General features: G+C 37.1%; 1 protein-coding gene across 6 annotated transcripts in view; it reads right to left on the bottom strand.

The window, feature by feature from the left end:
- Positions 1 to 9575, bottom strand: part of LOC119652732 (serine/threonine-protein kinase N) — a 263540-nt gene that overhangs the window by 26997 nt on the left and 226968 nt on the right. The window lies entirely within an intron of this gene.

Raw genomic sequence — 9575 nt, 5'->3', positions numbered from 1 at the left:
TCACATTGGCTGCACATTGCCCAAACCACTACTCCAATCTTTTCCATATGGTAGTTTAAGGAGCAGTGTCCCGTTAAAAGCCGTACTAGGGTTTTCATGTCCCATTTCTTAAGGGACGACAAAAATGCCGCTTTAGTGGCCCTAGGCTCTTTCACAAGGATTTTCGCCAGTCTGTCAGACTTCTCATTACCAGCAATGTTAGAGTGCCCCGGCACCCACATCAGGAATGTTTCGTTCAGTCGGCCAAGTTTCAGCCGCACCTGATGACAACTCCACACCAACTGACTTGATATGTCGTTGCCATTTAGTGCTGATAATGCCGCCCGACTGTCGGAACAGATTCGAATGGTGTGATCCCTCCACCTTTGTCGCAGACATTCTTCTGTTGCCTACCTTACTGAATAAACTGGCCCGAAACTACCAACATTATTTTACATGTCTCTCAGAAGTATAATATATTTCACCCAGGTGGTTGGATAATCTATTGTTCTCTATTCCAAAAACATATATGGGCTTTCATTCGTTAATGCAAAAGGTATTTCAGAAAGCAATCTCCTTTTTCCTGCTGGGAAAAGAACTACTGAATCGACAGGCAGCAGTTCTGATAGTAAATAGAATATCGGATCTCTGTTGTCACATGCATGTCACATGTCTCCCGAAATTTTCACACTCTCGGTCATGGATGTTTGTGTTTGGCTTTGTGTTGTCTCGCTTCTGTAGGTCCTTGCACAATAGAGAATATTATCACAATGAAATTGAAGCACAGTCTCATTGAAAAGAAAACGAAAAAAAGCAATAACAAGAGAAAAACTTTGTAAACGCGGAACGTTTTTTTCAGATAATCCTTCTGGTTTTCTATTTAAAAAACACCAACGTTTTGTGTAAAAATTTATATTCAAAACGCTACTACCGATAAACGTGAGTATTATTAAATACAGCAGATAAAATTCATAAGATAAGCTGTGGTTTGAATCCCACCCATATAGTTAATCTTCCAAGATTCAAACACACCATTATTTATATAGGCAGTAGTGAACACTCAGTAGCTGTGTCTCTTTTCTGAAATATCTCCATCTTGATAAAAAGTATTGTATAGTTCTTGGAACGAAATTCAGAAAACATAAATCAACAACATAAAATGGGAAGTCAGACAACGAAGCCAAATTCAACATAGGCCAGCTGCGAAAACCAGAAAAGCGCTCAGGATAGACATAAGCCTTCAAAAGTGAACTCGAAAAAAATGGGAGTAACAATGATTACACAAGGGGAAATTAATGCTCTCAAGAGATATAAACTGAACCCAAGAAGAGCGAATCCTCGGCGAGGAACGAATTTAGGGGCTATAAGACCCGACGTTGGCTTTGCTAGCGCGGCCTCCAACTGGTCATTCTGCGTAAATCATTTTATACTGGTGAAGCAGGGGAAATCGAGGATCTTATTGTCGACCATGTGTGTAGGGAATGGAGTGCAAGCCTGTGCTCACCTGCATACGCTTTCCACCAGGTTTAATACTGGTAGATTACTCAACGGTACAAACAGCAGAATGGCCCTGAATCAGGCTCAGGCTGGAACGAAACATAATTGTTGACATGTGCTGGAGATGATATAACAGAGGCACATATGATGACAGCCTATTTTCCTCAAGCCGCAATGATGGAGATAGAGAAGCTTCCAAATTTCCAAATCTCTCTTCCAAAAATGAATGTCTTCACACATTGTTCTGAAGAGCATTCAAAAGCATAACGGAAAACGAAGACAAACTCCTTGTGATCGATGAAGGTGATGAAAAGCTTCAAGTGTTGCAATAACTACAGATTCGGTAACATCCCGGGGTACGTGCTCAAGGAGAAGTTGAAGAAGGATACTTCGACGGAAAGCTAACCGATATCCCTGACGAGAGAAACTAGGCTGGACGATCTAGATCTCCTAACGCAAAAGAAATTTTTTTCCATAAATATTGCAGATTCTTTTAAAAAAAAACATTAAATGCCTCTTAAAGAAACTAATGGCCAGCATTAAAGTGTTGCATACACTTGCAGTGGGTGATATCACATTTTCTCGATTTTTGTTCGACAGCTTATAAAAATTATTTTAAAAAAACTGGTGCCAAATAGTAGGGCACTTGAAAATTTTTTTTAAGGAAAAAAAATAAACAAGTCAGGAAACCGAAAGCTGGACGTTTAAGTATGAGAGGTTTTGTGTGAGAGTACTCACTTTCGGGTGATATTGATGTTCACATTCTTGAATTTGCAAAGAAACGACAAATTTGACCTATTATAACTTTGTTAGTAATAGTGCGACTTCCACCAAACTTGGTAAGATCGCCGTCTATGCTAAGCCTAATATACTGTGACCAAAATTATGTGTGACGTCAATGAAAACCGTAGTTATGACAATTAGCCAAAACACCAAAATTGTATACCAGCAGGGCGAATATTTAGTTACGATAATTGTTAACAGATGACTTGAATGTCGGTAAGAAGATCTTGTCAAAGGCGCAAAGTAGTTTTCTAGTAAAGTGTTTGCATGTCTTTCTGGAATGTTCCGCGGGATATAAAAGGGACGGAAATCCACCACTTTGTGGGTGGTCTAGTTCTAGAGTTCGCGTCGATTATGAATACGCCTCGAATTGTACCAGTTAAAAGAATTGTTCTATAATTAATTATGCAGTACGGTTGTATAATTTAGTGTTCAAAAAACGCTTATATTAAAGTTATAGACCGGGTTTTTGTTTAGTGCTACGCAATCCAATGATACGAGCTTACGTAAAGCAAGTAACGTAACTAGTGACGAGTACGAATAGCGAAGAAAGTAACAATTGGTGACAGCTGTGCGATTACGTAAAGGAAAAGGGTAACAATTGGTGACAGCGGCGCGAGTACGTAAAAGCAAATACGTAACAATACTATTATTAACTTTATTTGAAAGGATATCGGTATGGAGAGTATTTCGGGGCCTAGGCACCATATAGTGGCAGCCTTTTGATTTTTTTCAGATTCTTGAGTCGGGTAGTTTCTGAGAATCGTTCCGTTAAAGAGATGATCACTTCGGAAAATACTAACCGAGATCTTTCATTTGATACCCCACATGACTATATTTGTTTAAAAACAAATATACCCCCCTTTTGCAGTGTTCCAGGCTTTTGCATAGAAAAAGCCAGAATGCATTCCAAATCTGAACGGGGAGATTCTTCTATATCTTCCCTATATCCTATATCCAGATATTATCCCTTCCGACTTTCCGAGGTTTGGTTCTCTTAGGAAGGCTCTACTCCTACGCTTGAATTCCAACAAAAAGACAAGATTCAAAGGCAAATGCTGCCAGAGAATTTTATGTCAGGACAAGTATATACATAAGTGTTGGGAATGCCATGTTAAAAAATAACTCAAATATTGTTTTGATTACATTGAGCTATTAGAGCTACATTGATTTCTGTCATTACTTGATGAACGGCTCTTATATGTACTGGTGAACCCAGCCTCAATAAGCATTTTCGACTGGTTGGTCTGAATAAAATTGCACTCTTTAACCAGGCCATCATGTGACCGCTAGAGGAGAGATGTTTTTGAGACAGGTGTGGAATTCATGAGTGGAAGCTAGCATATCAACTAGTAAGGAGCAATTTTAATTAGGATCAAATGTATGGGTTTAGTGGCTGTAAAATAAAATGAATGAGGTGTGGTTAAGAAAGAGGCACAATAGTTCCGTAAGGATGCAGTGCAACTTCCCTTAGTAGAATAATAAAGTGGTTAAGAAAATTATTGAGGTTATAAATCAGTAAGCGATCGTAAGATGGAAGCAATTTAGGGGCTGCTTTCAAAAATATTGGCAGCATCTGAAATTTCCACGGAAAATAACATCAATGTCGTTTAACGATTCCGGTCCCGGAACTAAGAGTTCGACGTTCCGAAAGACTATGGGAATTCGGCACTAAGCAAAAGAAGTTATACTTTCCCCTGTTTTACTGAGGCAAAAATATAGCAATAGAAGAATGGAAATAGTCATCACTGAGCACTAAAAATCATATTTATCATCAAAGGAATGTCCTTATCAAAATACTTGGTGATGCACAACTTACACACAATAAGAATCACAACAGATACCCTATATTCACTTTCAAATACCTCGTCTATATCATCTTTTTTTAAGGAAATAAAACCAATCTTAATAGTTCATCTATAAAACCAATTTCACCTGGAGATATTGTAAATAAAGCACAGCAGGAACCAGACTGTTCTGTCGGTTTCCACAAACGAAAATACTCATGGCGCCAAATACATTCCTTCTCTCCAGCAATTATAAACATAATATTACCGGAAGAACAATATCCCCTAGTACATATGTAAATCTAATATATGTAGGTGAATAATTTTCCAGCTATTTACGTAAAACATTCATTCCATCCTTCTCACTGTTCCGCATGTTAATCCATCAACGCTAGGTTTTCCAATTAAGTTGAGTCACACCATCTTTTCAAATTTACACCGACTTCATTCTGTATTTACTCCACAAGATGGAGGGAAAATCGATTGTTCATGTGTGTCCAGAATTATATAGTCTCCAACGTTTTCCATTTCCTTCTGACCCAATTTTCACTTTCAAATAGCATGTCTATGGTTTAGCAAGAATCATGTCAACGTTTAACAATGTATGTGTGGTTTGGCATACTGAAAATTTTATACGAAGATATTATCGACACTGATTCTTTATTGCGAATTTGCGGACGTTGGGGAATGTATATCGCAAATGAAAGTTGGTTTTCATGAATTTGAATGGCATATTACGGAAACTCTGAATTTTTTATAGCTAAGCCATAAATTTTGAAATGGAAAATTCAGGGAATATTTATAATTTGTATATTTGGCTTTAAAATAAGGAAAAAGAATGATAGATATGTCCATAAATGTACACAACAATAACTCTCGAATAAAAAAGGACAGCTATGAAATTCCGAGGATTATAAGAGTGGAAAATCACTACGATGCTAAGCTTTACGACTCACGGCTATGAAGACTTCAAAGGTTTCGCACTAAAGAAGAGATCAAATAGTTCCCGAAATACGAGTATCGCATAATATTTGGGCTGAAAAATTCGTAGACTAACACACAAATGGCGCTACTAGTATTAAATACATATGATTTTTAGTTAACCCTTGCCTTTAAAAAACTCGTGTACAAATTTAACAGTTGTCGAATTAGTCGTTTGTGGGATAGAGCATTTTGAGTGAAGCAACTTTTGTCAGTTTGAAGGAAGGAGTGGATAAAAAAAATTCGTGTATTAATGAAACATCATTTTTTGGCGAAAATACTGTTGAAGACAAGGCTTGGCTTGATAAACATTACTCGAATTTTGCACCAGGCAAATTAACGATTGGGAAATAGTTTGCAAGGCTATGGTATCAGTATTCTGGGATATGCATGGTATAATATTCATCGATTATCTTGAGAAGAGAAAACCATCAACAGCGGCTATTATATAGCGTTATTGAAGCGAATCTGGCCCCAGCGACTTTTTCCTGTTGTCAGACCTCAAAAGAATGCTCGCTGGAAAGAAATTTTGCACCGATGAAGAGGTAATCGCCGGAACTGAGGCATATTTTGAGGATAAAGACAAATCGTACTATAAAAATGATATCGAAAAATTGTATGCTGCTCTAATTGTTGTATCGTCCTCGAAGGCAACAATATTGGATAATAAAATCAAATTTTATCAAAAGCAATTTTTCTCTATATTAGGCTACAAATTTGTCAGCCCATCTGTTAAAATGTTAAAAAATAGGAGGGAACTTATATTGTTTATAATCACTTAGAAACTTTGCGGGCGTTGAGGCCGGGCGGAAGGGAAAAGGCGAGGTTCCCCTCTTCAACCTCATAGAAAAATCGTGGCGAGCGCCTCTCTTCAAACGTTCTGGCGCCTCAAAGTGGGTTGTTAATATTATCATGGTAGAGTTTGAATTTTCAGCCTCACCCTGGAGAAGTTCATGGAGGTATGTAGGGCGAAAAAAGAGGTTCCATTCTCACACCTCACTCTAGAAAAAATAATGGGGTTTCAAAGTGGGGCTACTTTGATCCCGTAACCGTAAGGTATAATATTCAACTCCAATCATGAAGAGAATGAGTAGATATAAACGGAAAAGCGGGAAGCCTCCTTCTTTCGACTCCGTTGACAAATTGCGCTACGTTCGGACCTTAAAAAGTTATGACACCCCAAAAGAGGGGTATCATTAATATCATTATTATCATATGAAGTTGGGATTTTTAGCCACATTTCAGGGCTCCCCCCGCCATCGTTCTTTTTCAAAATTGTAATACATAGTTCCTTTAGGGTTCCACTCTGAACGGGAAAGGGTGTTGAGAGTATGCAGCTAAATAAAGATCTCCACTTCGGACCTCGCTAACGAAATTTTACTGAACTTCATCGAAAGCTAATTGAAAATCTACAGTGTTTCACTCTGAATGATTTTAAAACAAGGACAACCATTGTAATTGTCCAAGCTTTATTTCAAGACGAGCTTTTCCAAAAAGACCAAGTCGTCTTAAATGCACAGAATTGATCAATCGCCCGACATAGGGGCATAGCCGATCAAAAATCAGTTTCTAAAATTACTTCCACATAGAAAAAAATTATTATCGTTGTTAAGTAGATAGAGAGAGCAATAGGCAGCCGTTACCGACCTCATGCTGACCCCGCGATTCGGGTTTGTCCATCCCTTGAAGTGTACCTATCTTTTTTGGCTTTTTAAGTATAGTAACAATATTTTTGTGATCAGACGTTGGTTTACAAATATTGTTATGGACCTGGATAAAGCAGATAAGAACACATAATATAATAATAATAATCGTTGGCGCAACAATCCATATTGGATCAGAGCTATGAAGTGTGTTAGAGCACTTCATTCAAGGCCGTAACGCCACACTACAGAACACTGCAGGAGGCAATGTGGTCAGCATTACGCTCGCCCGAGATTATTACCCTGATTTGACTCAGGGACTCATTCGCAGCTGACTCGAATTGTTTCCGACGTCAAATCACGATAGCAAATCACCAGTGAGATTTCAACCGCGACCTTCCGTACGACAGCCTTGTGCTCTAACCACTCAGCTATCCGGACACTAAGAACACATACATTTGAAATATACTGCAACAAAAGATTTATCAGGATAATATAATGTATGAGTTTAAAGTACTTTATTTTCTTCACTGGCTCCTAGCCCGCCGACTAATTTTTTAATTATAAATCAAAATTATAATCGGAAAGGATTGCGAAGTAAAATAAAAAATATTTTAAATATAAAATTAGGTTATATATTCAGATAATTTAAAATGACGTTTTCAAACGATAATAAAACAAAGTTTTATCAATAAAAAACAGTGAAATATTTTAAGAACACATACATTTGAAGGGCTTGGTTAGTACTTTCCGAAGCTGGTCTTAGTTTTGATTTTTTTTTGGAAAGGCGGGGAGTTCGGGGGGTCGAAAATGATCATTTATTTAACGGGGCCATTCTCAGAAACTAAACCGAAAAATCTGAAAAAAGTCAACAGGCTGCCACTATATGGTGACTAGGCTCCGAAATACGTTCCATACCGATATCCCTTCAAAAAAAGTTATATTAGTATATTACTATAATTTTTTTGCGGAACCCTCCTTAAGTTCATCGTAAGCATGTAGGCTGTATTATAGAGCTTGCTCCTACCAAGTTTGATGGAAATCGCGCTATTACTAACAAAGTTATAATAGGTCAAAGTTGTCGGTCTTTGGAAATTCAAGATTTTGAATGTCAATATCATCCGAAAGTGGATACTTTCACATAATATGTGCGTATATTTCGCGTTAGCTACTAATGGTACAAATTCACACTCAAATGTCTTTATAAAGGAAATGCGCAAAACCTTTCATACCTTTCCAGCTTCCGGTTTCCCGACTTGTTTTTATTTTGTCCGTCAGAATTCGTCTATATTTGAGAGCATAGCATATAAATTCACAGTGAAAAAGTGGCAGTTAAGATCTGTAGATGACAGAGCCATCGTTATGGACAGAAAAAAAATGGAAACACTAATGATGGGAGCATGAACAGAAGATTTTTTCCAATCCTGATGCCAAAAACTCCTAAGACTGTGACTGCTGCTATGAGAACACGGTGGCAGAGTCCAGCCGGCTCGGATTTTTAGAGCCAGCCCGTAGCATTCACGAAGGAAACCAGCTCTCCCACCGTGCAGCTAGAAATCTCTGTGAGGTCCCCAAAGAATGGTTTAACCAGTGTCCATACCCTGACTGAAGCTAGAGCTGGGCAATCGCTGTGACACTGATTCCAAAAAGAAACAAGTCGGGAAACCGGAAGATGGACGCTTCAGGTATAAAAAGTTTTGTGTACTTCTTTTATAAAAACATTTGATCATATTGACATTCAAAGACTTAAATTTGTTCAGGAACGTCAACTATTATTGTTAATAATAGTGCGATATCCACCAAACTTGGTAGGATCATGTTCTATATTATAGCCTAAATTGGTTCATGATTCTATAATGAACTTAGTGCGTTTTACAGTCAGTTACTAAAAATTATAGTAATATTTTATTAACTTTATTTGAACAGATATCGGTATGGAAGGTATTTCAGAGCCTAGGTACCATATAGTGGCAGCCTCTTGATTTCAGATTTTTCGGTTGTGTTGTTTCTAAGAATAGGTTAGTGAAATAAATTATCAGTTTCGACCCCCCGCACTCCCCACTTTTTCAATAAATGTCAAATATTTAAAAAAAAAGAATTATCTCCGAATAAACAGCAATAGGCAAATATCTATGCCATCATGCTTGACTAAAATCTTACAGCAAAACATTAGATTCATGGTCGGATGATTCTGTGACGACGTTGTAGGCGTAGAGTTCATCTAGCGACCAGCGGATTCAGTTAAAAACGTTCTCATTCAAGAAAGAATTTCTTATTCCCAAAAGAATCAAATCAACGACACCTGTATATTGTCGTTGATTTGATTGATTGATACCAAAAAATTACCAGAATTTTGTTTTGAAAAATTTTAAATATATTATCATCATTCCTTTTCAAAATTTTACCACATAGTCTTTTTAGATTTTTCAAAAAATTCAGATCCTAAACATTGCTTCGTTGAGCTCAAATTCAATTTTGAGATGATCAGTAGTAATAAATTCAAAGTAGTATGTGTCCTTGCATTTTAAAACCCTTCCGAACAATGTCAATGCTCCAATTCTTACACAATATATAGTGTTATATTAAGAATATTAACCTGAAGTACTGGTTAACGTATACTGCTTTCAATAGAAGCAGTTTCAAAATATGAACCTCTCTCAATTGATACTCCAAACCAAAAGGATAAAATTAGTAGCGAAAAATAAACTGAGATTTTCCAATACTTTGAATCTGTCATAGGGTTAACGGAGAGTTAAACTTTTAGGATATTTGGGCAGCTTTAAGAACAGGAAAGTATAAATTATTTAAAATGAAAAGGACAATAAGAAATTCTGTATGATTGCCTTCATAACAATAGCAACAGACAAGCAGCATAGTCCTACCAATAATAACAAATCAAAGAATT

Source organism: Hermetia illucens, chromosome 1, assembly GCF_905115235.1.
Source record: "Hermetia illucens chromosome 1, iHerIll2.2.curated.20191125, whole genome shotgun sequence".
Classification (NCBI taxonomy): Eukaryota; Metazoa; Arthropoda; class Insecta; order Diptera; family Stratiomyidae; genus Hermetia; species Hermetia illucens.
Note: the sequence above shows the minus strand (reverse complement) of the source record. Positions and strands in the feature narration are given on the sequence as shown.